Source organism: Lichenostomus cassidix, chromosome 4 (genome assembly GCF_008360975.1).
Source record: "Lichenostomus cassidix isolate B80296 chromosome 4, HeHo_3.0, whole genome shotgun sequence".
NCBI lineage: Eukaryota > Metazoa > Chordata > Aves > Passeriformes > Meliphagidae > Lichenostomus > Lichenostomus cassidix.
Window position 1 is genome coordinate 50,088,653 of NC_139484.1, and position 27,628 is coordinate 50,116,280.

Consider the following 27,628-nt stretch of genomic DNA (forward strand, 5'->3'; position numbering starts at 1 on the left):
AGATTCCACTGCAGTATCGTATTACTGTGGATTATGTGAGACATTGTGTCAAAACCATGTTTAGTATATATTCCTCACTTCTTAAATATTTTGTGAATAAAATGTAAGGTCAGTGTGAATTTCTTCCTAGGGCTGCTGGAAATGACACAGCTTGCTCTGCAAATGTTTCTGTAATTTAGCAGGGGCTTTGTAAAGAAGAGTGCTGAAAGCTGACCTTTGAAATGCACTAAATTTTTCAGTGCTGTCTTTTATGTGCAATTTGTCACTACCTTGTGGATCATGCTGCACAGCACTTTATTTTTGAGCTCATCATGTGGTCTTCAAGAGGACTATTCGGTGTTTGAGACATTATCCAATGTAAATTTAGTATCTCATTTCATTCCTCAGTTTGCACTAGCATCCTTTGCTTTTACGCCGCTTGTTTCTTAGGGAGTGAATTGTTATATGTATCTTAGTCCTCTCAGCTCTTGCTTTATATCATTTCTTTTCCCTTTCTTTTCTCTTCAGATTTTCAGAAGACTTGATCATTTTTTCTCTTTTTCTTTCATTTATGATACCAAAATAGGTATTTTCTTCTATGACCAGAATATCCTTCTGTATTCACATATATGAATATAGAGCTAAATATCAAAATATTTTCATCTTCGATTCTTCTTGCATTTGATAATTTCCTTTATGTCTTTTATCTACCCTAATATTACTTTTAATATCTATAGAAGATTAAATTGCACATATGAATAAAAGCAGAATTAATTTTAATATTTCTTTTCTAAATCTGAAGATACATTTCAGTTTTTCCCTTATTTTATATTGTATTGTTATAAAGACACAGACTGATATTCAGAAATTCTATATTCCCATAAATAAGCCTTAAATATATATTTGAAGAACTGGAATAATGGATAAAAATCTTTATCCAGATTTCTTTAAAAAGATAACATAGAACTTCAAAAAAGTGTAGAGATGGGAAGGAGAGGTAGGTAGTACAGAGTACTCATCTCCAATTAATTTCCCCCCTATTTTTACAAAGGTTTTGGAAGCAGAATTGGGGGGAGACTGCAAAAACCAGCCCTTTTTTATGTTCCCAGAGAAGGAGTTAGAACTGCTGAGAATGCCCTAAAGTGCTTCTTATGCTAAAAAAGTACCAGATGGTACCTTTGTAACTGTCTTCTCTTCCATTAATCCATTTTTCCTGTGTCAATAACATCCTTTCTCTTTCACACACTTTGTTACTGTCCTGCCCTTGTTGAATTCCTTGTCACTTTTGTATGAGATGTTTGACTTTACAAAATTTCTGTGAAAACAAGCAGCAGACATTTACTTCCTGTAGTACAGGGTAGGTCCAGTTTCTTCTGTGTTTACTTTAAATCATTTTTTTTTTTTTGAAAATGCAATACTTAAAAAATTCCTTTTTGCATGGGTTTATACTTACCTGATGGAGCATGCTGCAGGAAGCAAAAGAGCTTTTGTTCCTTGGCTGTCCATGGAAGTCATCTTTTATACAACACCCTAAGATGAGGTTGCCAAGTAGATACACACATATGCACACACATGATATTATGTATATTAACATATATATTACTCTCTTCAAACAACTGACATGGAACGTGGAAGGACTACATATTTAAATTATATAACATGGGTATTTTTTAATATAATTGCTTCTATGTTCTTCTTTCCATTTGACAGCAGGTTTTTCCAGCCACTGCTTAGCCCCACTACAGAGCAAGGTTTATATAAAAAGTATGAAATTCCACCTACTTTATCTTATTTCTGAGCAAAATAAATCAAGAAAATGGTGGCTTTACTATAAAAGGGTTCAGACGGTTCAGAAAATCTTGTTTTCAGAGGAAGCAGTTTACCAGAGGAATAAAAGTACTCTACCACAGAAGCTGGTTGTCAATGTATTTATGGGTAATTCTTACACAGTAATGCATGCAGTAATTGGTTTTAACAGTCAAACTCTTTTAAAAAGTAGAATACAGACTGGTACTGTAGGTACTGACTGTGGACAGAATGGAGTTAATCATCTTCACAGCAGTCCATATGGGATGTACTTTGGGTTTAAGGCTAAAAAAATGTTAACAGGCATTTTTCCACTCTGCACCCTACTTCCCCACTGTGAGTAGACTGGGAATAGGCAAGAAGCTGTGAGCACAGCTAGGACAGCTGACCCCAGCTGGATGAAGGGATATATCACACCCTACAATGCCATGCTTGGCAGTAAGAATGGGCAGAGGAGTAAGGGGAGAGGGGTTTTGTCTTCTGTATTAGTTTGAAAACAAATCAGTGGGAGACCCCAGGTCAGGATTAAGATTAATAGGAAAAATTAAAAATAAGTGAAGTAATACAAGGAAAAGCACTGACAAAATCAGATACAACCTGACACCCTGTTAGGGTGGTGGTAGCAGTCCAACTGCAGTAGTTAGGTTGAAGCAGTAATCCTGGGGAAGGTCTGGTCTCCAGCTGAAGGTCCAGTGGTAGCTCTTGTCCTCTAGGAACCCAGTAGACAGGGCTGATTTGAGCAGTTCCAAGGCAAGGTTATATCCAGGTGGGAATGTTTGGCTCCTCCCTCCTGGGTGGAGCATCTCACCATAAGGTGAGATAATTCCATGAGTCATGTGGTTGGTCCTTGATGGTCCATTGTCTGTTATCAGGGGTGAGTCATAGCAGGAGATAACAGCTAATGGCCCACAGCTGGTGGTAATAGAATACTTAAATACATCTATATTGTAACTTAGGACATCTGCCAAGGTGGCCCTTTTTCAGAGATTGGCAGGGTATCAATCTGCATGAGGTGGTGAGTGATTGCCTTTCCTTCACTTGTTTTTTTCTCTTTGCTTCACTTGCTAGTCTGTTTTTATCTCAACCCAATTTTTCCCATGATTGCTCTTCTTGTTCTGTCCCCCATCCCAATGGGGTTGCATTGGCTGAGTTAGGTTAACCCATAAAGTTTTGTCTACATTTTTGTAATATGAAGCTTCAGTTTTTATAAAGTGGTAGAACTCGTTCTCACTGTGCAAGAATCCAGAACTGCACCTAACTGCAAGTCTGATTTTGAGCATGTTAGTCCAAGTGTGTGGTGGTAAATAAAAGTGTGTGTTTAGATGTTTAAAGTCAGGGATGTATAAGTATATGCCTGAATTTTGCCTGTACCAAATGTATTTCCAGGACAATGCTGAAAGTGGGATGCTTGTTACGGAATCTTTTGTAGACTGCTTTAATGAGTTCCAAAATACACATGCATACATAAATATGCATGAGGGAAAATAATTTAATTCTTTACAATTGTGCTGCATATTTGCATGGTCATTAACAAATGAGCTCTAGGCCATGCATTGAAACAGCCATACAAACAACAGCAGCAATCCAATCATTCTTTCCACTTTTATGTGGTAAAGGTGCACACTTCAAGATCAGTAAGCTTCCTGTGTGAATAAGAAACAATATGATCACACTGATTTCCATATAGTTTAGTAGAAGAAGTATGAGATAACCTTCTCCCATGTCTCTGTATATAAATACACACATAAACATGTTATTTTTCCATTTATAATGAAAGGTGGTTTTAGCTGTATAGATGTTTAAAATGTTAGTATTTATATGAAATCAGAGAAAACAAACATCTCCCTGTGAGAAAAATTAATTATCTCATAGCATAGAAATAAATTATTAATGTCCTCTATTGCTCCCCAACAGCCCACTGCAATGACTTCTTGAACAGATTTCTTTAAATGATACATCTATCTGCATTCTGTGCTGATTTCAGAGCTTGTGGACAAAAGGCTTATATAGATGCGTTAGAACAGAATCAGTAGAAAGGTAAAAAAAATACTACTACTTCTTTTTCTAGCTCATATTTATATTGGGAAGAAAATAAAGATGACAGTGCTGATATCACAAATCAGATAGTCTCCCTTGCATTTTTTAAATTTAAAATTGTTGCCATGGAACATTTGAGGAAGTCTTCAATATATTTTAAATCTACCTAGAGATTAATAACTCAAAGTGAAATAAAAGCAATAACTTACATTCTGCAGATTTTGACCCTGCCAACATGACTTGAAACAAACTGGCAAAAAGGTTGTCCTCTTGTTGAATTGTTTGGCTCATGTTTTATGCACAAGCATGCTTTGCTTCAAGATTTGGCATGAATGTCTTCCTGTTTCACCTCAGGGAAGAATGCATCCAGGGCAAAAAATAAAAAGGACAGAGTCCCAGTTTCTGTTACAGTTTGAGATAACCTCCATAATACAAGCTGCTACTGTAGGTTGGAATCTTTTTTATACCTGTCTCCGTCTTTTTTGTTTCACATCTTCATTAAAAATCCTTGTGCAATAGTGTAGAACAGTCAGTTAATTTCAGGAGTGGTTAACTATCATCTGCACCGTGTTTGGGAGCTAATTATAGATTATTTTTCCTGGCCTGTTTCTGCCTAGCTGATGTTTGGCTCTGTGTTCTGGCACGTGGCTTTTGGCTGCACAGTGACTCGGTGGAAATGGCTTTCTCAATGTGCTTCTTCCTGAGTAAACTTCATCTGATTTTGCTTTTGTCCATTGCTTTCTCTTGGGAAATACTGCTTTCACATCAAAAACCTGAAATTTTTCTGATTCTGATGGAGATTTTGCACAACCACACTGCAGACCTGTTTCAATCCTCTTCTACAATGTGCTGTAAGCTTTCTCTTGACAGTTTGTAGCTCCCATGTTGTGGAAACATTAATATAAAGTATTCATACAGTGGTGTAGATACAAAACAAGGAATGCATGCTTCTTTGTGAGTTTTCAGCCTGATCCTGATGAATGGATTACAAAAAAAGAAGACAATTTGAATGCTGTACAATTCTGGCAGAGGCAAACTGCAGGAGAAGCAGTGCTTTTTTTCCAGCTAAAGCAGTACCTTTTGGTTCATTGAAGCAGAATGGAATAATTAATATTGCTGTACATTGCCATATCACCACAGATAAAATGTTTCCCTTCTTTAATGCTACAAAGCCCATGGATCTCAACCCAAAACTTTTTCTAATCTTCTGCACATGTATTATAAATGTATGAACAGTTTTAAGGGTTTGGATATGAACCAATATAAACCATATATTTAATACATGGTTTGAATAATTAAAAAAATAACAAAAGAACTGTTCTTCAATGTAAGTTATATATGCAGCATATCTCAATCTTTAATTTTTCCAGTGTGAGATAGAAGTTTCATGTTACTTAAATACAATTTTTCCAAATCTCCTTTCACAGGCAATGTGTAAATCTTCAGTGGAGTGCTTTAGATGTATCCAATGTACCTGAGATGTTGGAACAACTTTTTTAATATTATTCAAATCTCTTCGGAGAATATGTATCAACACACTTTGTTAAATGAATATTAAATTACAAATCCCACAGGCCTGTTGTCATACATATTAAAAAACCCCAAAACCCAAAAAAATCCTAAACTTTAGCATTGCAGCTTTCACCCTAAAGGGACCAAAAATATTTTTTCAATTTATATATACCAATTTGTAAGCCACTTTGAAATGCAGCTCTCTGCAGCTAGACATCCATGTAAACAGAAGTGGAAGACAATAGGGTACATTTCTCGCAAAAAATAACAACTGTATTAGAAATTTGACTGGTGGGCTTTTATCAAGTAAAAAATGTATGAATATTGTTGTATGTATTGTTGTATGAATATTGGTTTTGAAATTATTTCAGTATTGTTCCTGAGTATTCAATTTTTTTGGTCTAGGTAAATCTAAGTTTCATTCATTTATTAGCAATTTATTAGTGGCTATGATGGTGTATACAAATCATACATTGATGATAACTAAATTATGTATATTTTTAATATACAAAATGTCACTGTCTTCTAGTATAAGCTACTTGGTCTTCATAGTACGTATCCAAGCCTCGAACAATTTGTAAATTCTTTCATCCCACCACTATGTCCCAGTGTCAGCTTGCAAGTTTCAACAGGCCAGCGTGAGGCACAATGATAAAAGAAGATAAAATGAAAGAAAGCAAACTTAGCATGCATGTGCACAAAACAGGATTAATCTGCTGCTAGCTTATAAATGGAGAGAAAGAGAAAACCTGAGTAAAAAGTTTTGTCCACTTTTAACAACAGAGTCCCCATGTTTAGGAAGTCTGAAATTCTGCATTTGGGGTTGTTTATATTCTTCTGTAATCAGAGAAGTTGAGCAGTATTTCTTTTAAAGAAATTTCCCCTATGCTTTCCTGTATTAGAGGAAGATTTGGATAATTTTATCTCCAAAAATTGTAAATATTTGGGTTTTTTTCCCAGAAGATCAGATTAAACATAGGCCACATTTAAAATCCACAGTGTCTCCTCCAAAAATTGTAGAATAAGAAATTTCATGGCACTAGTCCCGTATTTCATTCTTAAGTGTAGAACTCTGCATGTATGCAGCATACCACTGGTGTTAATGGATCACTGTTATTTTGCAGGATACAGAGGTCTGTCTCAGAAAACTGTATTGCAGACATTGCTTTAGAGGGCACATAATGCATTATCTTGAAGAATTCCCCCCAAAAAAGCTCTATTAGGATGTCAGACAAATAAATGATGGTGTTGATCTTGAACTTTGCAAGCAAAAAATAAAATTCTTCTGTGGTGTTTTAGTGACCTGCTCTGCCATTAAAATGTTATTTAATTTGCTTTTCCTTTGAATGTGAAGCTTAACTGACTGCCCATTTTTTTGTACACAGGCGGTCTAGTGACAAATAACACATTTAATGCTTTGTTTTCTACTCATCCAATTGCATATCTATAATTACATACACACATATACATACATGTCCATATATACAATTAATATATTTTGTGTCTCTTGGGAAATAATTTTATTCAAGGAATTCTTGAATAGTGATGTCGATTATCACCTCACTGTGTACAGAAAAACTTTCTTCAAGTCCACATTATAAAACAATTGCAAATACATTTTTAACTCACAACTGTATTTAGAAGATGGAATTTCTACAATGGTTGAATTTGAGGGGGATCCCTGAATATCACTTAGTTCAACTTCTTTGAAGTCTCATTGGGTATGACAGCTTGCTCAGTTATTTATATACGTTGAGAAGATCCTTCTGAACCTTCTCATCCCTAGATGGAACAATTTCATCTCTCTCACTTTATTCTTGTATATCTCACCAGTACTGAATAGCAGGAAAGAGCACCTCTCTGGCAGGAACACCTGCTGACAGTACTTTTTCCATTGCAGTCTGTGAGGCTGTTGGTCTGCTTTGCCACAAGGGCATATTGTTAAAAAAGCACCACTATAGTTAACAAAATTTATAAGTGTGAATGAAGACTCTATTTTCTTAACTGTTGTTTCAAAAAAAAAAAAAGACAAAGTTAATTTTTAACTAATTTAATTAAATTCTTTGTCTCTAAATTAGTATTAAATTAGTATTTTTCAGTTTAGATTTGCTGAGAATAATTGATCTACAGAGAATGAGTTTACAAGCTTCATTAATTTCTTCATATAATTGGGTTATGTGGATCATGGACTCCAACTATCTGTCCAGTTGTCACTTGGTCTTTAAGCCAAAAACTCTGAATGATGTGTCCCTTGCCTTTTGTCCTTTCTCCCAGGTTCAGTTTCTGACAAAAAATATTTATAGTTTGCTAGGCTTGTCCTGGTAGACTCATTGACTTTTGTCAATAGCTCAACTATTCCTATCAAAGAGACATTGAGAATAGCTATTAAAAGCTTAAACTGACAACAGTCTTTCAGCATCTCTTCCTTCCTTGAAATATTCATGTGGAAATACTCTGTCCCTTCAAATCCTGTTCAGTGTTAGCTCAGTGCTTATATGCAAGTACAGAATAGAACTGATATAGCTGCATATGACTCAGTGTCAATATAATATTAAAACAGAAAAGGAAAAAACCCAAGCAATAATAAAATAGCTAAATGTCCAGTGGAAATACTGGCACTGGAATCATTCTGCTTATGACCTTCTTTAAAGCTGGGGTTGTGGTAACTGTCATGTTTGATGCAACTGTACTGTGAGAGAAATGTTGACCCTGATGAGCTGTAAAATGTACCAGAAAAGGTGTATAAGGACATTCATAAATACAGAATTTCTATTCTAGCTGTTCCAATATTCAGATAAGACACAGCTCAAATGGTGGGTCATCTTATAAGAAAATTGCCATTTCATAGTTTTCTCAAGTAATAGTAAAAATAACATAAATATTTTCTGGTGAAAGACTGACCAATTAAAAAAAAAAATTCTAGGCCAGCATATTGAAAAGGTAGGATAGAAACTAAAGATAACATTGCTCTTCTTGCTCCATGCCCCCATCCCTCCAGCTTTTCCAATCTGATGATTGTAGAAGTGACACGTATTTTATGCTTGATGGATGAAAAGAGACAGTAAAAGGCAAGATGAGCTAATAACAGTAAAGTCTGTATTGAATCAGAAATATGTTGAGGTACTGAGAGGAATCAAGATATGTGCTTCAATCATTAGAGTTTGTCACAAGTGAGATTTGTTGGTTGATGTGCTGTCAAAGTACTGAGAGAGAACCGTTTTATAACAAGCAGCTAGACATGCAGAAAAAGAAGTTTAGGACTCAAAGGACTCAGTATAAATAGAAGTTACAAAGTGAAAAAGTAATAAAGTTGGCATCAAGAGAAGGGCAGTATTGATTCAGACTTTAAAAAAGACAAAACTTTTTCAGACATCTTGAAAAATTATCTTAGTTTTTATTTTCTTAAAAATCATTACTTTTATAATTAAGTATATCTTCACCTCTTAGAAGATAAAAACTCAAAAATGGTCAGTCAAGTTGCATATAACTGAGAACACTATTCTTACCCAATCTACCTTGTTTTTAAAACATAGCACATTATCTCAAAAATATGGTTGCAATCCAGTTCTGAATTGGTCTGAGTATACATTTTCTTAAAAATACACCTCACTACATTGAAAAATTTACCTAATTTATTGCTACTGGTGAATATTTTTTCACTTTACAATGAAAGTATTTCACTTCATTGTAATATCAGGTTAGTGCTAAAGATAGTCCTTTAAAGAAATTGTTGTTTCTTGAGAAAATTTAACAAAGTGACTTTCTGATCTGAGAGCTTATTCTTCCAGCAGATTTTTGGATTATACAATGTTGTTCACAAATTCCTGCATGTTGCTTTCACCTACATAATGCATACTGTTACCTTCCACTTTTACTTTACAGTGTTTACAAAATTCTTTGTACTTACATTTGGTTTTGTTTTCTGTACCAATGCTAGTGGTTGCCACAGTATGCCTTTCTCTACAACCTGACCTTATTTCCCATAACCCTCCTCAAGTAATATCTGCTAGTGGAGGTTGTAATGCATGTGTCTTGTCCTGATGGCTGCAGCCATTTCAGTAAACTCAGTCAATGCACTATGAAGGTGTGATGCAGAGATAAGAAAATCAGACTCGGTAAATGATTACTGCAAAAACTAGTCATAGAAAAACAACTAGCTCATAGAAAAAGAGGCTATTTGAAAATTTTTGCCTGAGATGCAAAGGACCTGAGCCACGAAGAATCAGTGGGAGAGCTGGTCTCTAATAAAACCACAGTGCAAATTATTTTTAAGAGTGCAGTGGGAGAGAGAGAGATGAATAAATCATGCAAATTGATACTTGATTTCAAGAAAAGGAACTGTAAAGAAAGAAATTTTCAAAGACAGAATGAAGTTTTTCAAAAAGTCTGCATGCAACATGAAGGCTTCTATAAATACTGTATTAGAAAACTAATTAGACTGTATGCCATTATTCAAAAAGAAACCAAAGTGGTCCAAAAGTTCTTTGCACATCTTCTTGGGAAACTTAAGGAGGCTTTTGCAGCTAATAGTTAGACCTCTAAAAAAATTGGAAAGCTTGCTCAAATAGTAAAAAAGAGGAATACAGATAAAAACTGCAGGTCAAACGTAAAGAGAAAATTTAGAGACCTAAAGTAGAAAGGTCAGAACTAAAACTTTGCAAAGCATCATCAAATTGACAGCAAAATAAATACTTTAAACACATCTAAAGCAGGAAGCCAGATAGGGAATTGGTGAGGATGCTTGGTGTGAAGAGTATACACCTGTTGATAAGGCCATAACTAAAATGTCAATAAATTCTTAATTTCCGAGTCAATCCTGGCTGTAGGTGTGGATCAGGGACCAAAAACTGACCTGTACTTTGTCTGTGGCAGAGAGGTCAGAGAAGCTGGATCAGGTTGAAGTAAATACACAGGAACTATTATGTCATCTAGACAAGTCAGATGTCAAGGAATCAACAAAAACAGATGGCATTCAGTCGAGAGTTCTGAAAAATCTCAAATATGAAGCAGCTGGTCTGCCAGACAAAGTGCATGACCTAGCATTGCAAACAGCCACCACCAGAGGACTTTGACATTGACATCATTAACTCTACAAAAGCTGCCAAGGATGGGATTCTGTAAAGTAGAGATCGGCAACTGACTTCTGTCACCCTTTTGACAGAAGAACCTGTAATAAACTAAAGCTTTAGAATCAGTATGGCTTCTGTAGAGTGTGTGGAGCCGGAGTTTATCAAGGGGATTCAGTGGGCATAAATTATTTGGATTTTTAGAAGCCTTTCAGAACATCCCACAGCAAAAGTTAGAAAACGGAAAAATATGCCAGGACATTGGAGAAAGATCCTTCAAGTGGATTCAAGTTGGTTAAAGGATGGGATGCAAAATGTTAGCACATCATGATCTCTCTCCAGCACTGTTCCTTAAGGAGGACTGTCAGTATGAGCTTTGTTCAATGACCTCATCACTAACCTGGAGAACAGTCACAAATGCTTCTTTAGTTTTTTTTTAGGTTGTCAAAATTATCAGTGTCAAAGAACTGTAGATGAGCCTCACAAAACTGAGGCAGCAGGTAGAAAGGTGGCAGATGACATTCATAAAACTGAAACATAAGGAATTGTTAAGGAAAAACAACTCAGCCTCAACCATGCTGAATTTGGAACTGGCAGATATGAAGCAGATCCTGAAATCCTCATTCACAGCTCTTTCAAATCACTGACTTGATTTGTCTGTTCGGTAAGGAAAAGGCTGGCAGGATGTTCCTGTGTTTGCAAAACCACACAGTCAGAGGATTGACTGAAGCCTGATCCTTCACTAAAGGTGCACCAAATGCTGCAGTATCAAAAACAGGGGCATGCAATGAAGCTTATAGGAGAATAGCTCAAAACAGCCTCAATGATATACACTGCAAGTACTGATCTTCTGAAATGTGCTGCCACAGGAGGCTGCAGAGTCAGAAAATATTAGCAGGCTCAAAAAGAGATTAGACACATTCCTGGACAAAGGGTTCAGAGATGGGAACTAAAAGGATGGCTAGGGATGCACCCCCATGAGCAGTAAATTTAGTTACTGCAAAAGCAAGAACATGCACAACTGGTGGCACACAAGAACTAGAAAATAACTAGAATTAGTAACACTAACTTTGTACATAAAAATAGGAACAGTAGTAATTATTCTCCCAGGTTTGGTCTGAAATCCTTTAGTAGAGTGATGAACTACAAGGATACTCAGCAGGTCATCTAGTCTATTTTCTTTGACTAATACAAAGAAACATACCTTCACCAGTACTGGCAGATGTTTGTTGATGCTGCTTCCAATTTAGTCTCATGATTTATCATCTGTACAGGTGCAATTCTGTTTTCCTGTTATTTAGTCAAAGTGTTTCTTCCTCCTTTTTAAAGGAAGAAACTGTTTGGACATAGAAAATAATTTATTTTCCATTACTTTTTGATTAAGTATTTAATTGATGAACACATTAATGAGAATATCCCAAACATCTTTTAGTACATTCTCCTGGCTGGAAATGTATTAAATGATAATGGTATGACTGAGCAATTAGTCTTATATTGTCTTGCAATACCATGATCATGTTTTTATGTGTCAAATGGTAAACTCGTAAGAAGCTCATTTTTTTTGTCTCTTAGTCAAGATCTACCTTTTGACTGCTTCTTCCAATCCTAAATCTGCTGTCATAGATGGGGTTAGTTTGACACTTCAGTGCTTCCAAGCTGGTGATAACTGCCCAGTTTGTTATCATACATGTGCTTTTTAGTTTACTTATTTTTCTATTTTTCAGCTAAAATTTCATGAAAGCTGTAGTTCCAGGTGTAGCAATGTGGGTTTTTAGGATTCCATGTGCTTCCTTTGTTTCCCTGCTCTGTATACTATTGGGTCATTTTGAAATATGCTCTGCTGTACCTGAAAACCTATTGGTGTGTTCCCCCTGTAAATTTTTCCCTCCTCCTCCTGGGACTGGCTCTTAGGGAGCCAGCCCCCGCCCCCTTTCCTTCCCCTAAAAGCCAGTGTCTGTGTCAGAGAGAGGTCCTGCATCTCTGAGCTGCCAGCTGCTGACCTATCCCCTTCTCCTTCCCCTGGAACCCCTTTTTCCTTACCCCAAATAAACCTCCCTGACAGAACAGAGATGGAGTTCCAGTTCGTTCCTTCGTCTTACTTCATTTTCTGCTAGAATTTCTGTGGTTGGGAGACTCATGCCAGCCCGTGGGACCCCAGGGGCCGGGCGCCCCAGATCCGGTGGAATTATGAGGACCAGGGACTTCGCTCCGGGCGGGAGCCAGCCTGTGCCACCCTCCCGGAGCCTGCAGTAATACTCAGGGATCTTGATCTTAATACAAGGCTTTGGGGGCTTGCAAACATTTTTAATTATGTTTTTTTCCAATTGCTTTTCAGTAGACTATCACACGGTTTATTGAAGTCTTTCATTAATTTGATATGTTTATTATATGGTCTACATTACATCTTTTATTAGAATGATCTAAAATAGCCTCATGTACTTAAACAAATGTATGTCTAAGATTCTGTTAGTACTTGCCAAAGGTAAGTTTGTGCTGCTTGTCAGATGTCAAGTCTTTTGTTATAGGTGCACATTCAGCAGAGGAGAGAAGTGATTTAATTGATAAGATCTGAAATTAAACCATCCTTACCATCAAATATATAGATAGACTTTCTTATTAAGAGATCATGATATTCTCAATAACTAATTGAAATATAGCAAATATATCTGTATTTAAAATTACTTACTCTATGGGAAAAATATTGTATTTAATATGTTTTCTTAGCAAAAAAAAAAATCTAATCCACCACATAACACACTATTTTTATGATTTTTAAAATGTTATAAATAGAATACTATTAAAAGATAAATATTCTAATTACACTACTTCACAGTTAGATAATTCCAGTTGAAAGAGCTATAAATAATAGGTCTATACTTTAAAGAATATATCATATATTTGTAATAAATAAATTAAGGGTTTTGGCAGGGCATGACCTTATTTCTGTTTAGGTTGTGCACTCAAGTTTTCTTTCTAAAGAAGATGGATTTTGGTGTGTATCCTGTGCCCTGTTCTTAGTCTGATACTGAGTTGGGATAAACTAGGACACATTTTCTAGATAAAGGAACTTACATAGTTGTCTTAGGTCTCTATTTCAGATCAAGAAATGGTATCCTTTGTTAACAGGAAGAAGGATGAAAATTCAGAGGTAAACCAAAATTAAAAGGGAGTAAAAATATTCAGAAACACAAATTTGAACAAAAGGTTAAGATTTTTATATGGTATCTAACAGTCAATAAAACTTAATATAAAATGAATTCTTGGTGGCAAATTACATTAAAAAGTGCAACCACTCTATGTGTATTTGCAGGATCATTTCCAGGGTTGAAATGGACACTTGTTTCTCATTTTGTCTTCTCATAGATTTATCTGAGAGTTCTTGTTAGTAATCATAGGCGTTGCCTGTACTTTACTCAAATAAGGCTGAAATCACCAACTTTTTTCCAACAAGACACCAAATAACATTCTCCAGTGGTTGGATTCTGACTGTTAAAAATGATCCAAATTGTAATTTAAATGAGTTTGTCTGATCCATCTGTCTTCAGACACATCTGCTCTTTTATTGAGGTAAATATTTTCAAATATTTTGATAGATATAACAAAATATTTATATTTCAGAAAAAGAACTGCTGCTGTTTTAGTTATGCAGTAGTTACACAACTCACAAACTAAGAATTGGTCATTACAGTTCAACACTTTTATAAAAAGGTTAACTGAAATCTTCATTAAGGAAAAGTTTGTTATAAAAGGAGATTAGGTGGATTGTTCTTTATCTGTTTAGATCAGTGGTGATTATAAATCTGCAATTGCTAATAAATTTGAAACTTCCTGCAACAATAGAAGAATAAATATTCCATATCTATTTTGGTGCAGTTAGATTCATTTATGCAATGACCCACACAGGGTAATTTTCATTTTGTGTCCTGTAAAGGGAAAAAATAAAATAAATCAAGTCAAATCAAATAAGCAAAAATCTTTCATCAGACTAGGGTGTTCCACAGAAAGGATATTTGTCTTATTTGGAATAAACATGAATTAAAAGTGACCTTCAAGTACAAATTTTGTTAAGAGAACTCCACATTTTTCTTTCACTGCAAAACTATTAAATGATTATGCTTTAAGGTGGGAGGCAAACAGGAGATTTATCTGAATAATGGTTTAATCTTTTTTAACAGAATTTAAAAACTAAAGTGTCAGCAATTCAATCATTTTTTTTTTACCTTGCAGCTGATGTCAATTCAGATTCTGACCTGTTTTCTGCCACCTCACTTGGTTACTTTCTGAAGCAATTATTTTATGGAGATATTAATCTTATCTGTAGAAAAACATCTTCTTTGGTCACTGAAGTCAAGAGAATCAAATCTAAGCAAAATCTAAGTACAAGAAACTAGCTACAAAAGTGATGTCCTAAATTGTCATTTCCATAAATGGCCTTACTTGTCCAACTACTATTGAATATTATATATTCCAATATTTCCTCTTTGGGAGGGAGAAATGTGTGACTCCTACACAGCTAATTGCAGATATCTGTCTAAAGGTATGTTTTCACATCCTGCTTGGATATTTTTTTAGGGAATGACTTTTAGAAATTGGCTCAATATTAAGAAACAAAGTATTTTAAGGAATATTTTCAATAAACTGTAATTATTTTGATTGGTACCAAAAAATCTTTCAGAATAGGGTTTTAATCTCTTTTTTAATATTGAAAAAAAAGTGATAAAAAGTTAAAAGTTAAGCAAAATCCTAATCACATTAACATTTCTGCAAGGAAGGTCTCAGAATATACTCCTATGCTACAGTAGGAGGAGAGTAACATATGGATCATGTAGAACAAACAGATTTATAGGTCTGGAGAGTACATTTTGAACTTCCCAGTGACCATCCTGAAGTACTAACTCTACCTCTGGGGCAGATTACTTTTATCTGAATAAGCTTTTGATCTAAAATAGTCTGAATTTTCTCAGAGTCTGTGATAACATCCCAAATGTACCTTTTCACTAAGATGTTAGTTAAAAAATACTAACTTGGGTGGAGGAAAAAGGCAGTCAAGGGCACTGAAAGACAGGGAAGACAAGTTTTCTGAAAGATAGGGAAACACATTGAGCTAAATTTAATACCTGCATTGCTACTCTGTAGGGCAATAAAAAATCCCACATTGTTTATATTTGGATGACATATCAGGTGGATCTATTTCAAGTTGTATTTTTAGAGTAAATTACCTCATTTGGTTGCTTTGTCTCTTTACCATGCTTCATCATATCAAAACTGTCATATAGACTTCAAGAGTGGGAAATGTCTGTGTTGACAGTTCATCATTCGATCAGACTTCTAGAGCTATTGTTTTATTAATGTTTTTCACCTCCTTTCCTTCTTTCATATCAATATCACAAATCCAAAGAATTCCTCAGTGAGCTTTATCTGTGAAATAGCAGTAAGAATGAGAGACAGGAACCTCACTCATATGTTTATCATGTGTCCAACTCTAGGTATAGCTGTAGAGATAGTCTGTTTTGCCTTATGAACTACTGAGAATAAAAAACATATGACAATCACCTTAAAAGTTCCTTCAGGGAAAGAAAAAGTTTTCATAATCTACCATTTTGTAAAGAATATTCTTGGATTACAGATTCAAGATATTGTGACCCGAATATCCATGTAATGATGAGAATTGTTAGAAAAGGTCTGGGCTGGAACATCCCAGAAAAAAGACATTTGTGGTTAATTTTTCAAACTTCTTTTATTTGCAAAAAATGGCATCAGTCTAATTCACCTACTATTGTCCCCCTCTCAACTCCATTCACAAAATTTTACCCACTTTACTGATCCCTCAAAAAGGAGAGATTTCTCCCCATTTGTTTTGAAAAAATAATCTCAACTCATATGCTTATGAAGAATTCATTTGGGTATATACTGCCTGTGTGGGATCTCTGTATAATCAGTGTTTCTAGGAGTCCTAAGCCCCCTTCAGAGAGATACCTTTAAGGGCTGCTGTGAATGTGGCCTTCAGTATGTGCAGAGCTATTTCTTTTTCACATCATGAAATTGTTTGAGACACTCTGCCCATCACTGTTCTACTAGGCTTATTTAGTTCCCACATTTATGGTATGGGTGAATACCTTGCATTCATCATCATTTTTTACAAACTCTCCTTTTTCTTGTTCCCTTGCTGTCTGAATCTTCAATTTCAACTCATCTAAGTTCAGCTGGGTTCTTTTTCCTGCTATATCTAGCTCATTTTCTCACTCACCCACTGAATTTTTCTTCTCTTGTCCCAGGCCATTGCTGCCACTCTTTTTGCCTCACTGCTACATACTTCGTTGTTTTCCTGGTGATCTCTTCCTATTCTTGCTGGTCCTTTGTATAATTTCATTTTTTCTGTTCAAATTAACCTCTCTGGGGACTCTGAGACATCATTTCACTTCATCCTACCACTGCAAATGTATCACTCCCTCAGCTGTCTTTTGCTGAGCACATGGAGATCCAAGGAAAATGCTACTTTATTAGTACATATATAATCATACTTATCCTAGTGAATCAATCAAATTGAATTGTTTCCTCAGAAATGATAAAAAGTGTGGAATACTGATTTAACTTAAAACATTTCTTCTTCAATTCTTCATTTTTCTCTGTGAAAGAATTACATAAACAGTGGGGGAGAGGAAATTTGATTGCATGACAGGAACCAGGGAAACAAACTCCAGCAGGATGCTGCCAGATAAATGACAAAAGAAAGCTGAAAAACATAGAATTTTTTCCTTATTTGTAGTAATCTATGCTTTTGTATTTGAGAATGTTAGGTAAAGAATGCAAACAAATATGATTTGCAAGCAGATGATATTAATTTTTCTGTGTCAACTGTATGACTTCAGCTGTGGGTAGACTCGCTTTTATAAAAAAATGTATTGTACACTAAAGATTAGGAGTCCATGCTTCTCATTAATACTTTTATTACTATTTTCATTTAAATTGAGCATTACTATTGAAACATATGCCCTATTTTTACCACACATTTACCTTTATATGAACAACTGGTGCTTACAAAGCCCATGTTTTTGTTTGTTCTGAAACTTGAAGACTAAATACCCCGGATACAAACTAAAGTCTTCTGCTTTTCTGTCTGAAGTACTTTGAGACACCTTTAGCTGCTGTAGTGCAGTACTCACTAGCCTCCAGTGTCTGTGCTCATCTTGATCTTTAAGAGAAGCAGTCCATATATAATGGCTTTACTAGGATAACATGATACAGTATATTAGAAAAGCTGATAAAATTTTTCCAGGATTGTGACATTGCAGCTTTTGTTTTCAAACATTCAAAAGGATCTGCTCAAAGGTGACATGAAAATGTAGATTTTCATATTAAAAAACCCTTTCACAATCACGTTTGCAAACACATGTATCAATAATTAAGAGTTTGAACCTGCACAACTCCTATTAATACACTACAGAGATAGTATCTCAGGATAATTAAAATTCACACCTCCAAATCTTCATTAATTTTTTCCCTTAAACTATTCAAACACATTGTCAAATTTAGTTTTTTTCAGTTTCTACTGTATTCAATGAACTTCATCAAGAAAACAGTTTAACTTCTTTATTACATAAATAAAATTCATTGAATGCACAAGGATCTTTAAAAATTCCATGAATAATGCTTTAGTGGTGCAGAAACAGTAGTGATGCTTTCAACTATTATTGTAGATTGTCCACAGCCAAAGCTGGGAGTGCATCAGCAGGAGTTGTAATTGCAGATCTAATAATCCAGAGGAAAAATTGCAACAATCCAGACATGTATTTTAGCTTTTATACAAAAGCTGAAGTAAGGGAAATAGATAACCGTATTATGGGGCCTTTTTTTGGTGTGTGAGTGTTGCAGAGGAATTAAAATGAAATATTATCTACCTTCCCTTACAAAAGTTTTTGTATCGTATATTAGGCCAGGTAAGAGAAAAATGTATTTTTCAGAAGATAGCCTAATTTGATAGATAGCTAATTTGGGAATTGATTTTGAAAGACTTTTTCCCCCTAAAACTGAAATTCTTCTGATATTAATCCCAACGTCCTTTTTATAACAGTTTCATATAAGTAGCTGTTGGCTTCTTTTCGGAAAATATTTTTGTCATTCTCTTTCCACCACTCTTATCTGTATTCTAAAGCAATTTTTCTCAGTCTTCTGACACTTATCAGAGAGTCTCCATGATGGTAGTCCATGTGTTCCAAAATGTTGTCCTCAAGAATGGTGAACAATTGGTGCTTAATAAAACCATAGAAGCTTTTAAGTGATCTGCTGCCTCTTCCGCAAAACATGCTCTAGGAAAGGTCATAGTTCCTCATAGATTCCTGAAGAAAGTGTTTTTGAAATCTGAAGTGTGATATTTTTAACCATTCTATAATTCATTTTTGTATTGGTTATATAAATATGTTAAAGCAAACAATACCTTCATAACACATAGTAGTAATAACTTATACTGTCCAGCTATCTGAGAGAAAACAATCCATGTAATTCTACTGTATTTTTACCTTTTTCTTCTTTAATGAAACAGAGGGAGGAATAGTATGCAAAACTGATATGAAATTTGGAATTTTTTTTAATTATGTGCAATCTAAACAGATGCTTTTACCAGGGTGGATCAGCTCTTGTGTTAACTGGTGGAGTTCTGTAAGTCTTCATATTGTATATATCCAGTTCTTTAAGGTAGAATATTCATAGATATCCATGAGTCGCCCTTGTGCACAACATGGGCTATTTTTCTTCACCACCAGCCTTTTCCATAAAGCCCAGAAAGTACAAATGCTGCATAGTGAATATAGTAAACTAGAATTCTTCTCAAAACTTTTTGTAAAAAAGAGAATGTGCTAGAAAAGGGGATAAAAAATTACATGATAAATATACTGAAAAAGGAATTTTAAAAGGCAAATTTATTTACATACGACACAGAATTAAACAAAAATTTGGGAATGGAGAATTATTTTATCCTCCAAGGTTCCCACTGAGTGTAAATTGTGTTTATCTGTCTTTGGTAGAAAGACTAATACAGGATGTGTGTTTTTTAAAAATCCTGATTTCCATGTTTGTATCAAGTTTTCCTTTCAAAGCTGATGTCCTGAAAACTAGCTGATGTCCTGAAAACTAAAACAACCACTAGATTTTAATCAAAGTCAGAATATCGTATGTTAACTCCAAAAACAGATTTGCAAAACTAGCAGCCAAAAACAAACTAAGGTGAGCTATTTTCTTTTTAAAATTGTAAGCTTAAAAAGTCTTTGTTTCTGTTTTCAACTTGTGATACATCTTAACATCTGGGCAATTATGCAAACCTGTAAATTACATTTTTCCCATCTGAGTTAATTGGCATAAAATTATAATGAAAAGAATTCAAAACCTCAGTGCAAAATTATAGACTCATAAAATGAAATTGTAAACATACTGATTAGCATGTAAAATTTTAATGAGACTGTGTTTTGATAGAAAAATCTTCAAACTGAGAGAGGTGTGCAGCAACTTTCAGCAAATATTTTGCTTAATTAATGAATTTCAATAATTGATAGTTTTACCCCAGATTTAAGTACCATTACTGCAACCACCTCTCTTTTCTTCTTTTTTAATGAGACTGCTGTAAAGAGGTGTGAAGTTGTTTAAAACATAATCACTTTCTTCTGAAAAGATTTGGTACAAGCAAGTTGATGTCCAAGTGAGAAATGGAAGTGCAATTAGTGCTTTTAATGTTTATTCTAAGGCCTGCTGTTCTGATATGGGGAGTGGGGGAGATTGCTCAGACTTATGTTCTTTGAAAAATCCAGAGACATTGCAACTTTGCTTGACCCTAGGACAGCTTCCATATTATAGGAGAGCTGTGGTCCACTTTCACCTGATTGCAGGTGAATGCTCTTGCCTATGCCCAGAGAAAATTATTCTGCTCTTACAAATGTCCCTGATGGCTTTCCTCTCACACACAGAAAAATGCCTAACACACTTTTTATTAGGGATGTATCTAAAGGTTTGGTTAAAAACAAGCAGAAAATTAGTCTTAGATATTTTGTTCTCAGCATGAATAGAATGTAGAAGGTTTTAAAACATCAATGGATCAGTTTTTATTTTTTTCTTTCATTACAGCAGTTAGCATTTCCACCACCACCAGAGGTATCAGGGCTCTGATAGTTGACCTGTGATGTGAGTCCCTCATCATAACAGACTCGTTGACTCATGCAGCAGCTGAGGCTGGCCAGGACCTCTGGAGACTGTCTAGGCCAGCCCCCTGCACAGGAAGGTTGCTCAAGACTGTGGCCAGCTAGCTTTTGAAAATCTCCACAAATGGAAACTCCTCAAAGCTCTAACCAACCTGTTTTACTGTTGTTGAATCATCCTTATAGTAATGAAAAAAAAATTATGTTTAATACTCATACCTGTATGGTGCCCATTGAAACTAATAAAAAGATTTTCAGAATGAATGTCATAATACTTTTGGCATGAAAAAAGTGGGAATAATGACCACTCCTTCAAGAAAAGCCTTTTTTGCCCTGAAATTCCTTGGTAAATTTTATGGTCCAAAAGAGTAGGAATAGATAGTTTGGATAATGTCTGAATTAGTAAACTCAGCCTTCGTCATTCAATTAATTTACAGCTGTTACATTTGTTCCCTCAGATTTCAACCATGGAAGCAATACACTGTGTACTTCACTGGTGGAGGGGGTTGCTTTGTTCTTTTTCTTTTACATTAGTATATATATATATATTTGGAAACCTATAATGGGACATGTGCAAATTCCGGAAAGAACTTAATAAACTCCTTCAAAATCACCAACTTAATAATAAATTGGAGCAAACAGATACTGTCAATTTTTTATTATGTTTAAATGAAAACAGTTTAAAACATTGACAAATTATATTGCATATCAGTGTAAATATTTGTAAGAGTTTGGAGCTGTTCAGTCATTGTTTTTATCTTAGTATAAATCCTTGACTGTGCCTAGAACATTTTAAATAAATTTTTAGATTGGTTTAGTGAAGGCAACTCCATAGAGTCATCTTTAAATTCAATCAACACATACTGTGTATCACTCCCAGCTACCATATCCTACTGCTCAAAAGGCTGTGTGAAGCACAGACCACCTGGCAGAAACTGTTTGACATGGGAGAAGGTAGAATACACAATGCTGTGCACCACCTCTGACTTGCAGACAAGAGAAAGATGCCTGAAATAGTTTTTAGCTAATTCAAATTCATTTTTACCCCTGAAAGGTACATACAGAGGTATTTTCCACTTTAATATGGCACATCTTTCCATTCACGCCATTGTAGACCCTTGGGAACAGAGATGTATAAGTAGTTTGGTTTGGGTCTTTGAATTATGTTTATGGGCAGGAATCACTTGACTCAAACACTTTCCTATTAGTTCCCTCCTGCTTCACAGTATCACACTAATGCTTATGCAAAAAGGAAAAAGAAAAATACAGTTATGTGGATGCATGAGTTGTGCATCCTAAACTTGAACAGGTTGTGGCATTTTGTGCCATATGGTATGCACGTCAGTGAAGTGAAGGGCTTGCCTTGTCACATCGTATCCCATAATGACTTTTTGGGAGTGAAATATCATTTCCAGCTGAGGTGAGCCTTTCACTTCACTGATCTGCAAGTTACACGTCTCAAGTAACACAGCTGTTTTTGGAAACTAACCTCCTGTTAAGGGAAAGTGTGACTTGACAGAAAATCTAGCCTTTGATTTATGAGACCCAAGATCTTAACAAGATATAGAACTTCCTAATAGAAATTGTTCAAGATGAAAGTAGTTTTATAATGGTCCAGTTGTCCTCATATTATGTAAGTTATGAGAGCTTCCCTTCAAAAGGGTGATTTCATATAGTTAAGATAGATGAGTTTATTATAACAGAAAAAAATCAGGCTGGGTTTTTGTCTGACCATCCAGAGCTCAGATGAGTTTCCAAAGAAAGAAGAAATTATCTGTTCATTGCTTGTGACTCATTTCATAAAGTAAATTTTCATTCTCAGAAAAGAATAAATAATCTGACTATTGGTAAGCTTCTGAAAGATGTTAGCTAGTGAATCAAACATCATCTAGATCTTCCACTTTATCACAAGAATTATCTAGGTCACTGGCTAGTTAAGGAATAGGTAGACCAAACTAGGGAGCCACCAAACATTCCTGGTTGGGTTCTAGTGCCCAGCCACTCTCTGGGTAAAAAATATTTGTCTAATGCCCAACCTTAACCTCCCCTGACTCAACTTTAGACCATTCCCTTGGGTTCTGTTACTGGTCACAGAGAAGAGATCAATGTCTGCCCCTCTTCTTCCCCTCATGAAGAAATTGTGGACTGGAATAATACAATGAAGTCTCTCCTCAGTCTCCTTCTCCAGGCTGAACAGATTAAGTGACTTCAGCCTCTCCTCATAAGACTTCCCCTCAAAGCTCTTCATCATCTTGGTAGATCTCCTTTGGACACTTTCTAATGCTCTAATCTTTCTTACACTGTGGTGTCCAAAGCTGCACACCATATTCAAGGTGAGGCTGCCCCAGTGCAGAGCAGAGCAGGACAATCCCCTCCCTGGCCCAGCTGGCAATGTTGTGCCTGATGCACCCCAGGACACAGCTGGCCTTCCTGGCTGCCAGGATACTGCTGATTTGTATTCAACTCTTCTAGTTAAATGCAGTAGTAAGTGCTTCAGAATCATCACTTGTAATATCAGATTTGATCTAATTAAATGTAAGATCATAAAATGTTTATTCATTCAGTTTATAAAATGTTAATTTTTTGTGAGTTTATGTGTTCCATTTTAAAGGGTTTTTTAAAATTACTTTTCTCAAGATATTTCAAAGTCCTCAGTTTTTGATACCTACAGTTATGGGTGTTGGAGGTTGACAGCAACCTTATTAAGAGCATATTTTAGTCTTTAAATTGAGCAAAAGCCCTCTAATACCTTTTTACATCAACAGAGCTTCTTTTATCTGACTAAAACTTTAAGATTTACATTCATCTATAATTAACATTCTAAGATGTCTCAATATGTTGTCTTAATATACACACTACCTGTTCCCTCATAGATCTCACATTTATGTAAAATACATTTAGTTTTTGTATAGTCTTATATGTATGTCATCAAACTGGGTAACAGTGTAGATATTTTAAGTAGAATATTTCGTTAAGACAGAAGAAAGCTGTATAACTGGATAACATTCTATATAAAAGAAAGCTATATAACTGGATAACCCATTTGGTCTTAATAAACAAGGTATATAAATTAGAGTAACTCTAGTAATCACGTTATAGACAAGTTTGCTGATTTGTGAGGTCTGATGAACTTTGAAAAGTGAACATGAAAGCAATTATTTTATTAATATATGGCATTGGTTCATTTTCAGAAAATACTTAGGATAATAAATTAACTAGCTCAACTCCAATAAAAAGTGAACATATATGAAAGTAGCAACAGATTTTATACAAGTTGTTATTGTCTGTTTTGATGTAGAGTATATAAATGCCCTGCTTTTGTGTAGGTTACCCCTCTTTATAAAGGATTTCTTGCATGAGACTGGAGTTCTATGCAAATTTTAGTGGAATTGTTACCATATATTCAAAAAGTTATTGTAAGTGGTAAGTGAATAATTCCTGCCCTTCTAAGAGGAACTTTTTCTTCAGAGATATTGACAGGATGCCCTGAGATGCTCTGCTGGTGTCCCTCAGAGACCTGACATCAAGCAGCAATTTGAGTGCAGAGGCCCTCTTCAGACTCTGATGGGGATGTTTTTATAACTAATGCACCATGAAAGGTGAACCTATTGCAACTTTGAAAAGTGATGGCATGTTTTTGAGGAATTAGTACTGATACCCTAACCTGATGTTCAGAAGACAATCCAATTGTCTGTCTGACAGCAAATAAAAGCAGCTGATAATTTTTCATCATTCAAATAGTAGTCGATCAAAGGTACTAGTAGTAGAACTAAGCAGTCTGCACTGCTGCTCTCACTTTTACTCTAGAAGCTGTATATTTAATGCACAACCGAAGGGAAATCCAAATTTTCACCTTCTAAATGGAGACAAATAATATAAGCTGTGATTGAAGGCAATGATTTAAATTATAGTGAGGGTTTTATTAAAAAAAAGTGTGTACAAGAGCAGTTAAATACTATGCCAAATCTGATTAGTTTCCCTGTTTATATCCCTGGCAAAAAGTGAAATGTATCTTTATATGGAAACCATACAAGGAACAAAAGTGTCATGGATGTTTAACTGCATACAGATAATGTTCATCATTTTTGCCAACCTTGAAATGAAGTACAGCCAATTTTCAACATCTAATAAGATCTGACATATTAATTACAGGGTTGTTTTTGTTTTCCAGTTTTAATTTCAGGGCAATTGTAGTTCAAGCACAGATTTAACTAACAGCACTATTTTGTCAGATACTATTGCTCCTGGCACATCACTATAATAAAACTAGATCTTAATGAAACTGGAGACAACTTGAGCAGCAGCTCTGCACTTGATTTAGACATGATTTGAAAGTGAATGGAACAAAAATAGTTTTGCTAGAGAAATGGGAACTTACCCATTTCTATTTTCTTATGCTGTTTATTCTCTATGATGCAAGAATGCTTCTTCATGTGGTGCTGTGATGAAGATTCTACATAATTCCCTCCATGCCAGAAAAAGATGGAGTACGTCTTACTGGTACTCCAAGGTATATGACATTGGTTCATAGTGACTGTCACATGGTTTAAAGCAGAGCAGAAAGGAATAAATTACCACCACTGTGTGACCCAAAGGGAAAACCTGCTGCAGCATAATCCATTGGGGAGCTCTGGCTCTTCCATTAGTGTCCAAGTTGTATCTACTGTTGTCTAAGGTTCATTCTTTAAAAAAATAAAAGAAAGCTCCTGAACTTAGTGAAACCAACATACCATTGGTATCTCCCTACAACTAGATTTACATCCATCTCAATTAATGTTTATTTTCAAAGTGAAGGAAAATTTTTACTAAAAACAAACAAAAATGCAGATTTTATCAAACTACTTCTTCATAATAGAGTATGGTTTCAGTATGAAAATTGTTTCAGTTCCACAATCATTCAGTTTAAAGCAAAGCAACTCTTACTAAATTTTGAAATCTTACTAGGTTGCAGTGACTTTTTGCCAGGAAATGAAGATAAATGGCAAATTTGGAGCTCAAAACTCTGAGAAAACCTCTCAGTTGTGCTATGATTAAAAGCCCTGGGACTAAGACTTCCACACAGCCTGGTTATTTCCTGAGGCATGTAGATTTTGTTTCAGTACTTTATTCAAATTTCCTATGGAACGTTTAGGGTTGTATTGAAGACTAGAACTTCTGTGGAATTTATGTGCCAGTTATGCACTTTTGCACTTAAACTCATCTTCAAGTAGACATTGTGTGCATCCTGTAAATTTGGTTATGGGTTAAAACAGACTGGAGGACACACTGTCACACTTCAGATCTTATCTGGATCACATTCTTTGGTTTTCTTTCTTGTCAAAAATCTAGAAGAGAGGAGTATTGTGGCCAGATCACGGCTTCATAGAGAGACTGAAGCTTATCAAAATCATCATCAACTAGACCTGGAAATAAGGATTTAAAGCTGATTTAGATTTTCTTCCTGTCCTTTGCATGATAAGTCTCATGATAAGTGTATGCAGTCCTGACACGATAAGAATAAAGTGTTATTCTTCAAGAGAGCTAGCAAAGGCAGATGATATTTATTCTCTGAGGACAGAGACAAAATATGACATAAGGGAATAATTTTGGAAGATCTGATGAGCTTTCAAGTCATAGCCTTTGGAACTAGGAAAGATGTTAAAGAAATAATTGTAAGATGTCAGTAACAATGCATCTGAAATAATAACAAATTCTATAGGAACCTTTATTTTCTGAAAGCTTTGAGTCTCATAACTATGAAATTTTTCTCATGTTGATCATTTGTCATTGAAAATGTGTGAAAGAGACCTTAAAAATATAACTTGCAACTTCTTATCTCAGTTCTGTACTGAGCATAGAAAGATAGAGCAATTAAAAAACATGTTCCATCACTGAAAATTCATGGTTGGAATTTAAATTGGATTTCAAGATCAGGGGAAATAATGTCATAATGAGTGTTAGTATGCAAAAAGTCATAGAAAGTTAATGGACTTTAAAAACTGACACATTGCTCTAGAAGACTCATTAACACATTCCTTGGCTTCGTAAGAGAAATAACTAATGATAGATGCATTGAATTAATTAAAGGAAGAAGCTCCCAGCACAGAGATATATATGTAGGGAATGACAGTGATAAACTATGAATTCAAGGAAGAAAATAGTTATTGTGAAAAAAAAAAAAAAATCTTGAATTAAATGTATCTTGATAAAACTCTTCTGTTTAGGTTCAGAAGATTTTGATAGACATTTTTTAAATTCATTTGAAATTTTCACTTTTGAAGTTGAATGAGACAGTATTGAAGTTTTAAAAGTTTTTCAGTTATCCCTGAAACTTAATTTGAAGGAAAAGGTGGCACCATAGTAATGTATCTGCATATTTAATGACAGTGCTGCCCAAACTCAAGAGATTTCAATATTATACCTGAAAGAGAAAATTACTTAGGTGTAATTTTGCTCTTTAAAGGATGTCATTATGCAGGTTCTCATTATCCAAGCTCAAAACTCTACCATGGGAGCTGGAAGGATTATACCTGTTCTGTTAATTTAACAGGAATAAATGGGCACTGAAAATCAAAGGTGTCAGTACCACCCTGATGATCTCCTTGATTCAGGAGAGTTAATGAGAAAATTTAGGATTCACAAGGCAACAATAAACAGAATATACAATATTTGGAAATGTTAAGGCAAACAATCAATATATTACAAAGACATTTTAGATACTCCTTTCTAAAAATGATGGTTATTTTCCTAATTGTAACAGGCTAGAAGAGAGGGAAATATAATCACCTTTTTATCAGTAATCCTGCAAGTAACTTAGTCACAATCTCACAGTCTATTAACAATCAGATTATGTTATACATATAGAATGCTCTTCTAATAACAAGCTATATGTTACATGTGTAGAATTCTCTGTCACCACCAACTACTATCTTCATAATGAATCCTGAAACTTGGCGAAAGCATGAAATGCAACTCTGAATCAGAAAGAGCAACACAAAAATTAAGCCATAAAAAATACCCATAAAACCTATTTATAAAAATAAAATTGCAAAAAAAATTATATACTTC

The 27,628-nt window shown here is 35.0% G+C and overlaps 1 long non-coding RNA gene across 1 annotated transcript; it reads left to right on the forward strand.

Annotated features, from left to right (window-relative positions):
- Positions 1–2,757: 2,757 nt before the first annotated feature.
- On the forward strand, positions 2,758–4,277 carry LOC146438471 (uncharacterized). The gene is made up of 3 exons (XR_014852078.1): positions 2,758–2,800; positions 3,700–3,822; positions 4,177–4,277. It is a non-coding gene; the product is annotated as an uncharacterized LOC146438471 (long non-coding RNA).
- The last annotated feature ends 23,351 nt before the right edge of the window (positions 4,278–27,628 follow it).